Raw genomic sequence first — 14709 nt, 5'->3', positions numbered from 1 at the left:
AGGAATGTTGTTGGGGTTATTAAAGGGTCCCGTGGGGAAAAGGAAAAAAAAATGATTTTTCACGGTAGAAGCGCTTCACGGGCCGCGAACTGGGCCGCAAACTGGTAGCGAAACGGGAATTCGCCATGTTGTGCTTCGTTAATTAAATTACTAGGTATAAGGGGGTGCGGGAGACGTATCCTAATCCCCTATGTTTCCTGAGGGTGGCTGAGGAGGCTGATATATGTTGATACATCTCTTCCAGCGGCTGTGCGTGAGCTTTTTTTTATTTTGCTGCGTGACAGTCCGGAGCGGCCGCCATCTTGTCTCTCGGTAGGATCGAGAGAGAAGAAGAGGTGAAAAACTAAGGGGGAATTTAATGAAAGGGGGCAAGGTATCCCCCTCTTGACCCCCTAGGAATGTTGTTGGGGTTATTAAAGGGTCCCGTGGGGAAAAGAAAAAAAAAATGATTTTTCACGGTAGAAGCGCTTCACGGGCCGCGAACTGGGCCGCAAACTGGTAGCGAAACGGGAATTCGCCATTTTGTGCTTCGTTAATTAAATTACTAGGTATAAGGGGGTGCGGGAGACGTATCCTAATCCCCTATGTTTCCTGAGGGTGGCTGAGGAGGCTCATATATGTTGATACATCTCTTCCAGCGGCTGCGCCATCTTGCCTTTTTTCCAATGCCACAATTTTGTCGTGCACGGCAGCCATTTTAGATGCCAGGCTGGTCCCAGGCTATCACCTACCCCTGCGGATGTAGTTTATGGCCCCAGCTGTAGAGAATTCAGACATGCCAACCCTCCTGATTCAGGCGTGTGACTACTGATTTCAGTGCTAGTCTCCCGTCTCCCGATTTCTGCAAGCAAAAACCCGGGGGCATATTACGAACAACTAGCGATAATTTTTGTCTCTAACTTGTTTAGAGACAAAAATTATCGCCGCACATCGGCGATTTTTATCGCAGATAAACCTTGCTATTATCGCAGAAAAGTCAGCGATATTCATGTATTATCGAGCAAATGCTCTTAGCCATGTTATCCACCTCCCATTGGATAACATGGCTAAGAACTGCTCAGGGCAGGTGTTAGATTTTGGAGATATTCGCGCTTAGCGCGAATATCTCCAAAAGTTGGTAATAGAAGATAGCGATGTTAGGGACTGTTTCCAGTCGCTAACATCTTGGTACGCCACTTTGCATGTCATTAGTGATAAGTATCACTGACATGCAAAGCGGGGCCCAAGATGGTCGCTATCTCCTTTTAGCTGTCACTAACTGGTGTTAGCGACAGCTTGGTAATAGGGAGATAATTTTATCTCCGCTTTCATGGCTTTTAAAGCCAAAAAAGCGGAGATAAACCCCCTTGATAATATGCCCCACGATTCCTTGGGGGTTTCAGCTGACAGGGCTTGGTATTGTGTTACATGGTAATTTTTCCAGGAAACGTCAGAGGGTCGATGCAGGGGTTCTAGAAGAGGTGATAAACCATTTAAGCCTCATGAACAAGCGCATGGTCTTTTAAAGATTTGTGAAGTACTCGGGGCGGCGGTGTGTGTGTGCCCTCTTTTAGGAGCGGGCGGGGGGGCACTGCCAGCAACTTGCCAGGTCAGGTAGTGTTCAACACGTGCATCACCCTTTCTCTGCCTGCTATTGCGCTCCATGCTTCGGAAAGGTAAGAAAAAGAACGTGCATTTGAGTTTGAAATGTCCGATCCTGCAGCAGCACACTTCCAAAGCCCACACATGACAATAACCCGATTCAAGGCCCCATTCACCCGTTTTTAAAAAAATAGATAACACTCCAACAAAGTAAGATTATAAAACTTTATTAACTATTAACTATAACGAACGGAACAAAAACTAAAAACATTTAAACATTTTTCAACACAAAAAGCAACAATGGTTAGAAGCTGTCTTTTGTGCGAATAGTCCCAAGGCAGCACAACGTGCAGAGTTCTGGACGGCACCCAGGTAATGTCGCCTGGGTGCCGCACTGGTTTTGGGATCCTACAATGCAGCACAGAAAAACAGCGTGGGGCGTCCCGGGTGGTGCGGGGGGAGGCCTCGTCAGTAGCGGTCTGTTGTGCGAATAGTCCCAAGGCAGCAGAACGCGTTGAGATGTTGATGGGACTGTGTCCAGTGTCACATGGCTGACACAACATGTACGACAGGCACCCAGGTGATGTCCAGTAAACTGCCGCACTGGTTTTGGTATCCTACAATGCTGCTCCGAAAATTGGCGTGCGGCGGCCCGGGGGTGGGGGAGGCGGCGTGAACGGGCCTCCCCAGGTGGCGGCCATCTAGCTGAGTTGCGCCCGCTCTTGCGGCTACAGCGTCTCGCTCACCATGTTGTTGAGTTGCTCCCACTCTTGCAGTGCAGCGATAGGCGGCTGCCACATGGCTCTTAAAATGGCGGACGGCTCCTCGGTTTTGGGCCTGGTCCACTGAAATGGCCCTGGGACACCTTGGAACTCGGACGCTTGCCTGCTAGGGCTTGGGCTCCATTCTCGAAAAGCGTCCCCTCAGCCGTGAAGATTCTACAAAAGTCTTGGGGGCCCCCGACTCCCGCAGGCTTCCGGTGGGGAGCGGCTGCCATGATTGCTCGCGGAATGACCACGACGGAGCCACGAGATGGTGGTGCTCTCATGCTGACGCCAGCTTCAGTGTGAATGATCCAGAAACAAGGTGGGGCTTTCATCGTTTGGGAAAAAAAAAAATTCTAAACCAATGAAAAGTGTTATTTTTAGGTCATATGACCAAGCCTTCCATCTTTAGGAAACCAAAAGTAAAATGAACCAATGAAAAGTTTTATAAACAAGTCACATGACCTGTTATGCGGCATAGGGCTACAAAAAGCGTAGAAAATCCGTTGGCACGTGAGGCGTCGTCAGTAGCGGACCGATGTGCGAATAGGCCGAAGGCAGCACAACGCGCCGAGATTCGGATGGCACCGAGGTGGTGTCCAGCAAATTGCCGCACTGGTGTGGCCATCCTTCAATGCTGCGCCGAAAGACGGCGTGTCCAGCTGAGTTGCGGTCACTGTTGCGGTACAGTGACTCGAACGCGCCGAGATTCGGATGGCACCGAGGTGGTGTCCAGCAAATTGCCGCACTGGTGTGGCCATCCTACAATGCTGCGCCGAAAGACGGCGTGTCCAGCTGAGTTGCAGTCACTGTTGCGGTACAGTGACTCGAACGCGCCGAGATCCGGATGGCACCGAGGTGGTGTCCAGCAAATTGCCGCACTGGTGTGGCCATCCTACAATGCTGCGCCGAAAGATGGCGTGTCCAGCTGAGTTGCGGTCACTCTTGCGGTACAGTGAGTCGAACGCGCCGAGATCTGGATGGCCCCGATGTTGTGTCCAGCAAGTTGCCGCACTGGTGTGGCCATCCTACAATGCTGCGCCGAAAGTCGGCGTGGGGTGCCCCGTTGGCTTATGAGGTGATGTCAGTAGTGGACTGATGTGTGAATAGGTCGGAACCAGCACAAGGCGCCAAGATCCGAATGGCAAGTCCTGGATGTTGAGTGCCTCAGTTGAGAGTTCTGAGCAGTGCTTGTAAGACTGTCTGAAGCTTATTTGCACCTGCTGCAGCTTCACTATTGCCTTGGTGTGGCCAAAGGTGGCACATGACATAGGCGGCCGGCTCCCGAGGTCCGGCGGAACTTTTTTCCTTTTCCTTTCTGCTTCTTTTCCTACAATCCGTTTCATCTGAAGACACGACCAGGTCCCTGAATGTGTGCAGCGGGACGCTATTGATTGAATGAAAATGGCGGCTTGACACAAAGCTGACTCAAGCGTTACTGTTGATGCTATACAGACAAAAATTGGTTTTCAGTTTGTACATTCTTCAGGTTTTTTTTTTCCATCCAAGTCTGATTGAGAGTTTGTAGAAAAATGGCTTCAGATTTTCCACATACTACTCTTCAACATTCTTCCTAAATGTAACAATGTGAAACTCACTAGGAGAATGGCTGTTTCTGTTTCCTTTCAAAATGCTGCCAACAATATTTTCTGAATGGAAGACACCATCTTGTAGCATAAAGGGACGAAAGGGGTTCTGGTCTGGCCGATGGTTGGTGGAGACATTTTGACTATATCTTGGACCTGCCCGGCCTCGCCCAAAATGGCGCCGGTATAAATGGGACTCGTAACTCCTTGCCCGCAAATGTATATCTAGAAAATGTTATTGTAAGTGGCCGTGTCGTATTTTAATTACAAAATGTACGTCCACCGATTCCGCAACTGTTAGACACCTTTGTTCTTGCAACCTAATGGCCCGCTCGTTACGTTCTTCTACAGTGTAAATGTCTCCTCATCATATACGATTTCAGTTTGCTCCGTGGCCGGCCCACGTGGTTATAGGCCCGTATTTGTATACTGACATTTTCACAATAAAGGTTTTTAAAACAAAACACGGTAGTAGTGTTTACATTGGTAAAGTTTTTACTTTTAGTCACTGTTTTCGAATCAGTAAAGGCAAGTGAAATAAAGCAGTCCAATTACATGACGGATAAAAGGTATAATATGTAGGAACGCAGTAAAGATAAATGCTTAATAGCAGTTGTGTTTTTCATGTCTGCAATATAAAGTGATCGATAAGAATCTGATAATCAGGCGTATCGGCGACTAAGATAGCAGGCCGAATCTCTTTTACTCAACGGCTCCATCATGGAAGGAAGAAACGCCCTTTTTCTCGAAAAAGGAATATATTTTACTTACAAGACAGTTGTAAATTTTCCGGGAAAGTACATTAGCCTGGAATATTATAACATATGTTTGAAAAAAAAATATTGTTCGAAAACAATAAAAAGCGTAATTTTTAGGTCATATGACCAAGCTTTTCATCATTAAATTAACAAAAGTAAAATGAATCAATGAAAAGTTTTATTAACAAGTCACATGTCCTGTTATGCTTACGTTACGCGCTGCGCCTCGGATCACTTCCGGGTGCGGTAACGCGGCGTGTCATATAACGCATTACGCGACAACGTAGGTCAAGAATATAGTCAAAATGTCTCCACCAACCAGCGTTCGGAACACAACTCCTTTCAGCAGTCCAAAAAGTTCTGTTAAATGACAACAGAGGGGACAGGCAACAAGAACCATCAGTCAAAGAGGGGAGGGCAAGTTCTTCTCTTCCGGGTCATGTTGGGGCGCTACCGGAACTGATCGAATTGGTAGTCTACAGTGTTTCTGGATGTTTCAGACTAAAGCTGGCGTCAGCATGAGACCACTACCATCTCGTAGCTATGTCGTGGCAATTCCACGAGCAATCATGGCAGCCGCTCCCCACCAGAAGCCTGCGGGAGTCGGAGGCCCCCAAGACTTTTGTAGAATTTTCACGGCTGAGGGGACGCTTTTCGAGAATGGGACCCAAGCCCTATCAGGGAAGCGTCCGAGTTCAAAGGTGTCCCAGGGCCATTTTAGTGGACCAGGCCCAAAACCGAAGAGCCGGCCGCCATTTTGAGAGTCCTGTGGCAGCCGCCTATCGCTGCACCGCAAGAGTGGGCGCAATTCAGCTGGATGGTGGGCAAGACGCTGTAGCCGCAAGAGTGGTTCAGACAAGGTTCAGAATTGAAGAGTCATCAAAAGGCAAAAAGTTCCGCCGGATCCCGGGAGCCGGCCGCCTATGTCGGGGGCGATCTCAGGCTACACCAGTGCTATAAGACTTGGGGAGGGTGTCGGAGCCAAGCGTCTTCTCCGAGTCCATGGCCATCACACCGCCCCTCAGGGGCCTCCGTCAAGCTGTTTAGGAAGGTAACATATCACATTGTTTTCTAATGCAGTCAGGTCCACAAACGACACTCACTTACTTTGAGAATAGTGAAGCTGCAGTAGGTGGAAATAAGCTTCAGACAGTGTTACAAGCGCTGCTCAGAACTCTTAACTATGGCACCCAACATCCAGAACTTATGCTATTTGAGAATGGCAGTGACATCGAAGCATCTCAGGGACCAAAACCATTAACGTACTTTCACGTATGAAAATCTTACTTGGGGAGGGGGCAGGAGCGAAGCGCCCCCTCCCAGTCAGCGCCACCACACTGTATGTTGAAAATTTGAAGTCATCGTTCTACAAAGTCAACCAAACTTGGATTAAAAATCTAGAAAAATGTACAAACTGAAAATCAGTTTTGGTCTGCATAGCATCAGTAGCAACGCTTGAGTCAGCTTTGTGTCAAGCCGCAAATTTGATTCAACAAAGCACAGACATTGAAAAAGGCTCAAATTCAGAACTCTAAACTATGGCACCCAACATCCAGGAGCTTGCCATCCGGATCTTGGAGCCTTGTGCTGCTTTCGATCTATTCACACATCGGTCCACTACTGACATCATCTTATAAACCAACGTTATGTAAATAGTTTTTTAATAAAATGTTTTACCCTGTTTCTTTGCTGGTGTGTTGTCTATATTTTTAATATTTGCATAGGGTTTGTCGTTATTTTGTGCGGGATGGGTGATGGAGCCGAGCTGTCTTGCAGCCCTCATGGTGTGGAGCTCAGTTCATCTCACTATTTTCGTATTTCTCATGAAGGGTTGTTCCTAATATTTCTATTTTAGCGAGGTCAAAAAGAGATCCAATTAGTGGCCTACTGATTTTTCTCGATTACTTTTATTTTTTTTACACGATTTTTCACTATCTGCAAAGACTAAACAGAGTATTGCGACTTTGTGCTTGTTTGTAAATAGAGAATGATCCAAAGAGAACCAATTCTAAAACAGTAAATGCTTGGACAACAATCAATCAAACGGAGAGACAAGCAGCCACGACGGATTACAACGGGGGTAAAGGCCTGCGTTAACTACCCTTCAGTATCTGCAAAGAGAGAGTACTACTAAGACAAAAGAGGGGAGGGGGGGGTGCAGCGTTCAAAGCACATCAGCGTGCATAAATACGAAAATGTTTTTATTTATCACGTACTTGACATTTTTAAGCTTTTCATATTTGCTATTAAAAAACCAATGAAATTCACAGAAAAAAACATAGGTTATAGTGGATATATAGTTAGGAATTTGCATTTACAAAACCTTGAAAATTCAATGAAAAAACCATTGGTTTTAGGCCATATATAGTTAGGGATTTGCATTTACAAAACCTTATTTTACTCGCATAAAACCATTGAAATTCCATATATAGTTATAAGCGCTAACTATATATCGCGCACCCGCAATCCACTGCTGATGATGTTACATATTACATCATTCATGACATGGTTAGTGACATCACTGATGACATCACTGATGAATTCCTGGCTGCTCTCTTGCAGGTCCATCTCAAAAGAAACTTGCTGCTCGCCTTCCATTTTGCCTGAAATTTGGATTTAAAAAATATATATTAGTAGAGATAGGGCACTGTTGGGATTAATTTTAGATAGGCAGTTTTTATCAGTGAATTTATCTTTTGGCAGTGTATAGTATGAGAGTGGAAATAGGACTATAAAAAAGTGTATGTGATTTAACCAAGACAAGCCTTACTCCATTCATAACTATAACAGAGAAGTCTATCTAAATACATTACTACTACAGAGGGATAGTGTATATCTAGCAGAAAAAGTCTACTATATTAAGTTATAGTGCACAATATATTAAATTTTAACTTACCTTCACAAAGAAGTTGAAGTTTTTTGAAGCTATTGAAATAGGAGGTACAACAAGAAGTAGTAGTCAAAATGGCTGTGTTTCCTTCTCTTCCTTTATATATATACAGGTATATAACCAATCAAATGTCAGGTAATAAAAGTAGAAAATGAAAGTAACATTTTCATTGGTTGTCAATTCCAACAATTCAGATGTGTTTTGTGAAGTAATTTACCTCACGGTACTTGGAGAGGTCTACAGGCTAAATGGCTAAATGAAATTTCAATGAAATTTGTGAGAATGGAAGGGATTGTTATGTAGTATGAGCTAATCTATATTTGGTGAGAGTGTCTCTAGTCGTTTTTCTGTAAATTACTTTCCCACCTTTTTTTAGGACCGCTTTCCGGAAAGCGGCCCGGTTAGCGAACCTTAAGCGTCACGGGAGTCCACCATTTTGTGTTTCGGTCGCATTAAGATACAAGATGGAGGGCAAATAATGTTTAGAATGGGTAGAAGGGGTCATGGTAGACTTATCTTGACCCCCTAGGTTTTCTGAGCGTGGCTGAGGAGGCTTATATGTGCGGAAAAAAAACTTTTTTTTTAAAAATCCGCGAGGTTAGCTTTCGGTTAGCGAACCGGGTAGCGCTCCGGGGAGCGAATTTTGTGGAAAATTAGTGAAAAAAGTTAGAGAAAAATAATAATTGTGAGTGATCAGATGTAGGGTAGCTCTGAGAAGAGCTTTTGGGTTTATGGTACATTTAGGTACTTATAAGTAGGTACCAATGCACAGTCTTAAATTCAGAATGAAAATTCTGTTGCCCTCATCTGAGAAGTGAACTCCATCTCCTCTGTAGATATCTTGCATGTAGTAACGCAAGTTATTGTTGTACAGAGAGCCCATCCCATGGTCTCTCATGTAAGCTGAAACAGATTTGTTTACATGCTTCCTCGCTTTCTCAATTTGTGGACAAAATTGGTTGGACCACCTCCATTTCTGTCTTTGGCATATATTGGAATATACCAAGGCAGTTTGAGGAAAAAGTGCCATTAATTGCTCAAAGGTGTCCTTTAAAAGCATTTCCAGACCTACCCCTGTCAAAGTGCCCAAATCATTACCTCCACAGTGCACTATTAACAGGTCAGGTTTTGGCAAATGCATAAAGATTTTCACCAATGGTATCAATTGGTGACATTTTAATCCTCTTTGGCCCAACCACTTAATTTCCACATCTTGTAAATTGAGGTTAGGTAAATTTCTGCTCTCAGCATACCTTTGAGCCCAGTGGATGTAACTATGTCCAACAATCCAGACCTTAAACATGGTGGGAGAAGGTTGTTCTGCAGTCAGATGAAGTGTGGTAATGAAAGGGCAGTTGAAACAGTAGGAGTTTCTAAAGAAAAAAAACTGTGGATTTACAATGCTAATGATTCATTAGCAGTGATTGGTGCATTTCCATTTCTGAAAACAGAAAGTTAGGGTGCATGGATGTGTTCTTTGAAACATGTAATTTGAATGGTCAAGGAAGAAACATTTAATGAAAGATTGCTCTGGATACGCAGGTGCACTGAGAGTTCAGAGTTCAATTGAAACATTGTTGTGTGAATTTGCAAACATGAGAGGTCTTCCAGGAGGTGGTTGCTATGGAAACAAGGGAGAGAGGGCAGAGGGGGAAGGGTTTTGATTTGAAAAAAGTGAGGGAAGAGGTATGATTGGCTAATATGAGAGATATGTGAAATGAATATCTGTATTTCTGTGCTTTCAATAGCTGCAGCCTTTGGAGTGCATCCTTTTTCTTTTGCTGAAGACAATTTGGTGTATTTCTGAGACTGTTTTCAAAACTCAAAAAATATTTGCTAAGGTGAGAAAAGATTTATTTAATTTAGATAGAGAATAGTATGATTTAAGGAGAAAATGATGAAGAAAGCTGTGTTTTTAAAATGTGGTTTTGTCTCTAGTGATATACTAATAGAATTAGTTTCATAGAGAAATTGTAATTGCATATTTGGTGTAACATTCTGGCATGCAGTAACACAAGTTATTGTGGTACATGGAGCCCATTCCATGGTCTGTTATGTAAGCTGAAACAGATATGTTGTTTTTAAAAACGATTTAAGAAATCAACTACATTTCTGGATATGTACTGCTAGAGCTTCATAGGTTGTTTTGAGCCATATTTATAAGGTATTTGAGTGTCTAAGATGTTATGTTTTCCTTTTAAAATGTAAAGTGTTCCTCATGGGGCAAGTGTCTTGTAAATACGCTCCCACTTGTGCTTGGCAAATTTAGATTTTGATTATGGGAGTTACCTAGCCATGTTAATAGTGTCCCAAAAATGGTGCTAGGGCATTCCAGAAAACACTTTCATGTGTCTCAAGGACATTTTTAGTCATTTCTTCATGAATGCAGGTATACAATTGATTTATATGCTGTGTTTAAAAACGAATTTTGAAATCAATTAAATTTCAGGATATGTACTGTTAGAGCTTCATAGGTTGTTTGGGGTCATATTTAGAACACATTTTAGTGTCTTTGATGTTATTTTTCCCTTTTTAAATGGAAAGCGTTCCTCATGGGGCCCTGAGCAGTTCTTAGCCATGTTATTTAATAGGAAGTGGATAACATGGCTAAGAGCATTTGCTGGAAAATGCATGAATATCGCTGACTTTTCTGCGATATTCATGCATTGCGGCCGTTTTTTTTCGCATTTGCGAGCAGTTCTTAGCCATGTTATCCAATGGGAGGTGGATAACATGGCTAAGAGCATTTGCTGGATAATGCATGAATATCGTTGACTTTTCAGCGATATTCATGCATTGCGGCTGTTTTTAATCGCATTTGTGATAAACAATTACATTTCTTGATATGTACTTTTAGAGCTTCATAGGTTGTTTGGGGTCATATTTAGAAGGCATTTTAGTGTCTTTGATGTTATGTTTACCTTTTTAAATGGAAAGCGTTCCTCTTGGGGCAAGTGTCTTGTAAATACGCTCCCACTTGCGCTTTGCAAATTTAGATTTTGATTATGGGAGTTACCTAGCCATGTTAATAGTGTTTCAAAAATGGTGCTAGGGCATTCCAGAAAACACTTTCATGTGTCTCAAGGACATTTTTAGTCATTTCTTCATGAATGCAGGTATACAATTGATTTATATGCTGTGTTTAAACACGAATTTTGAAATCAATTAAATTTCAGGATATGTACTGTTAGAGCTTCATAGGTTGTTTGGGGTCATATTTAGAAGGCATTTTAGTGTCTTTGATGTTATTTTTCCCTTTTTAAATGGAAAGCGTTCCTCATGGGGCCCTGAGCAGTTCTTAGCCATGTTATTTAATAGGAAGTGGATAACATGGCTAAGAGCATTTGCTGGAAAATGCATGAATATCGCTGATTTTTCAGCGATATTCATGCATTGCGGCCGTTTTTTTTCATATTTGCAAGCACTTCTTAGCCATGTTATCCAATGGGAGGTGGATAACATGGCTAAGAGCATTTGCTTCAAAGGTTGTTTGGGGTTATACACCATTTTTGGGAAATTATTAACATGCCTATCTAACTTCCATAATCAAAATCTAAATTTGCCAACCGCAGGTGGGAGCGTATTTACAATAAATTTGCACCATGAAGAACGTAAAATAGCATACTAGACACTCAAATGCCTTATAAATATGACCCAAAACATCTTATGAAGCACTAGTAGTGCATATTTCCAGAAATGTATTGGTTTTCATTTAATGATTTACTTCATTGGTAGGCCTTCACATGTTTTTTTACCTTGGTTTTTTTCAGTGAAAATGTTATCTGCAACCATGTGTTGGCCTCACCTCAAATAAACAAAACAGGTGATGGACTGAATGTGGATCAATGACACACATTCACCCCAGTCTAAAGATCTGGGCCTAAACAAATCTTTCGATAGGCTACATCTTATCGTCATCCTGAATTAATGATTTAAAATATTAGGGAGTGATTTATGAGTGTTGTATGCCTGTTTTGTACCATTGAGTGTCATTTTTGTGATGCAGTGCTGGTGGAAAACATTTGCTATGTTAAATAATTAGTAGGGCATTAAGTTTTAGATGACTGTTATTTATTTACTGTTTGGTAATAGTGGTTAATAACATTTTATATTATATTTTTCCACAGATTCAACTGCAGATTCTTTCATAGTTTGGAAAATGCCTACAAAAAACAGAATGAGAAAGGCGAGAAAACGTCAAAGACAGCAGGATGATGTTTTATTGCAGCAGTCCTCTTCCCAAAATACTTGTCAAAACAGCAAGAAAGGTCCGGGTAAGAGCACGAAATCATTCTTAAGAAATATTTGTAGTAAAAAAAGTTTTGCTCAAAAAAATGTTTCAGTTCACAAAAAGAAAAGTAATTTAAATGGAAAGGAGAGACCCATCACAAATGTTACTGGTAGAGGAAGAGATAACTCTGTGCATGATAGTAGAAGGAAACAACAGTTTAGGGACATTCGAAATCGAATGTTCCGTAATAGGATATTAGTTAATTTATTGAAAAATATTAAAAAGAAAGGCCAACAGAAAGCGGCATTTTATAAGAAGAAGAAAAATGTAGAGAAAATTATTGATCATGCTTTTGAAATTAAGCGAAAGTTGTTTATTTTGGTAATCAATAGAATTAGGAAACTAAGCAAGGTAATTTCTGATTTCAAAACAAAAAGTAGATGGAAGAGAGTAGTAAATCGTACTAACTTTTGTGAAGTTTTTTCCGGAGAATGGATGCATAGTTCAAGTTCTGAGGCATTTTTTAATGAGGAGACTTATTTTCAGGATAATGATTTGGTGCATGCAGTTGACATCAGTGGTCGAGCTTATGAAGTGAAGGATGGTTGTCCAGTTGAAAAAGAACAACTTGTGACAACAGAAACAGAAGAGGCGCTAAGTGATGAGGTTTTAGGAAGACGTCCTAAGGGTCCTGTGTACATTTGGAAGTGTAGTTCTATTTGCAGTGTGCGACAGGTTTCCATCAATTTGCTTTGTGATTTTATACGGACATGTAATAAGAAAAGTTTGAAGCAGAAAATGAAGTTGTTGCAAGATTTAGATCCTTGCAGAGTGAGACAAATGACAGGTTTGCGTGGTCATTCACTGGCTTGTCTTTCCAGGAGAGTATGCCAGAGTGTTTTTCATCATTTCAGGATGCTAGCAGTGCATCATAATAAAGTGAGAAAATTAGTGAGAATGTTGTATTATGCTAAGAGTCGAGCAATTATGCTTAAACAATTATGTGCTGCTCTTTTGCATGGTTCTGAAATAGATGTGAAGAATATTTGTGAAGAAATTGAGTTTTGTTACTTTGGTAGTAAAGATGAGAATGTTCAAATTGACCCTGAAGTAGAGGGTAATGTGGAAGATAATGTACAGGTTTCCAGTACAGATAATTTTGAGAAGGAAATTGCCACGTTTCAGATGAAATCAAGTGAGAGGCCTAATTTCACTTGTGTATGTTGTCGACGCACTTATTATAAGAATCAGACTAAGGTAGTGGATTTATATGCAAAAAGTGAAAGGGAAAATAATAGTGAATGGAAGGATTTTGCCACATACTTGATGGTAGAAAATTATTTTGATTTGGGATCGGATCAACGTGTGTGTACTTATTGTTGTAATAAATTAAACCAAAACCAGATGCCTGCTAGGGCAGTTCATAATAATCTGGAATTGGTTGAGATTCCTTCTAAATTGAAGGATTTAAATACTTATGAATCTATTTTGATTCAAAGTATCCATCCCTTTCAGGCTATTGTAAGAATGGAGCCAAAGACAGGAAAGTTGCCTCCAGCAGATTTACAGAGAGGATTAAAGGGAAGAGTTGTTTATTTGCCTCTAGATTTGAACAAAAACATTAACACAATTGGAATAGAAAAAGTGGAAGAGGAACCTCTGGTTATCTTGGTTAATGGGGTTCCGACAAAGAATAAGAAAATATGGCAAGATTTAGTGGATGTTAGGAAAGTCAAAAAGGCAACAGTGTATTTGAAGAAAAATAATAAGTACTATAAGAATGTATATGTTGCAGAAGAGGAAGTAAGTGATGAAGAGGATAGCGATTTGTGTGCTGGCCAAATTGAGAAAGTAGAGGCCTCTAAAAGTGAAGAAATATATGAACATTATAGTGTTCATCCTTTGCATTCCAAGGAAGTCATGGGGAATGCTATTGAGTTGTTTCAAATGAAACAAGCCAAAGGGAGTCCCATTAGTGTTTGGGAGGAAAGTTTGGAAGCTCGGTGTTTCCCACAGCTATTTCCCACAGGTCAAGGAGGAAGATATGATGAGCGACCTCATCAAATTCCTGCGTCTGAATACCGGACTTTACGATTGTATGCAGAAGATCCTAGGTTTCAGCAATGCATTCCCTATTTGTTTCATCTCCTGTTTGAAAGCGATCTGTCTGGACTGTCATATGCAGTGAACCACATCTTAAAAAGTGGTATACAGATGCGAAACATCTCGGCAAGTGACTTTATGCATAAAGTCAATGTCCAAGACAGTATTTTGGATTCTCACTTAATTAATCTCATGGCGTGTCAGCGTGGTACTAATGAGTACTGGTACCGTCGTCATGGTGATTTAAAATGTATGCTGAGGAACTTAGGAACTCCAACATGGTTCCTCACTCTGAGCTGTGCCGAGTATGGCTGGGAAGACTTACTTGAATTTCTACGAGAGGCAAATGGAAATATTGAAAACATTGAATTCAAGACACCTGGAGAACTGTGTTCTTTGGATCCAGTGAATGTATGCAGGTACTTCAATCATAGATTTGAAGCTATGATGTCTTTCATCACAAATAAAAAGAATCCACCTCTTGGAGAGGTGTTGGATTTCTTCTGGAGAAAGGAGTATCAAGCAAGAGGTGCCCCTCATATACATATGTTGTTGTGGATCAAGGATGCACCTAAATTTGGAACAGATCCGGATGACTTAGTGATGAATTTCATCGAACAGTATTCTACGTGTGCTGTTCCAAACGCAACGGAGAAGAAAAGTCTAAGAGAACAAGTTCTTCGTTTCCAAAGCCATCGTTGTGGAAAGTACTGTCGTCGTAAATTCAGAAACAAGGACAAGTTCTACACCAAATGTCGTTTCAACTTTCCACGACCGGTGATTTCTAAAGGAAGAG

This window comes from Lissotriton vulgaris, chromosome 8 (assembly GCF_964263255.1).
Source record: "Lissotriton vulgaris chromosome 8, aLisVul1.2, whole genome shotgun sequence".
Classification (NCBI taxonomy): domain Eukaryota; kingdom Metazoa; phylum Chordata; class Amphibia; order Caudata; family Salamandridae; genus Lissotriton; species Lissotriton vulgaris.
This window is presented reverse-complemented; position numbering follows the sequence as displayed.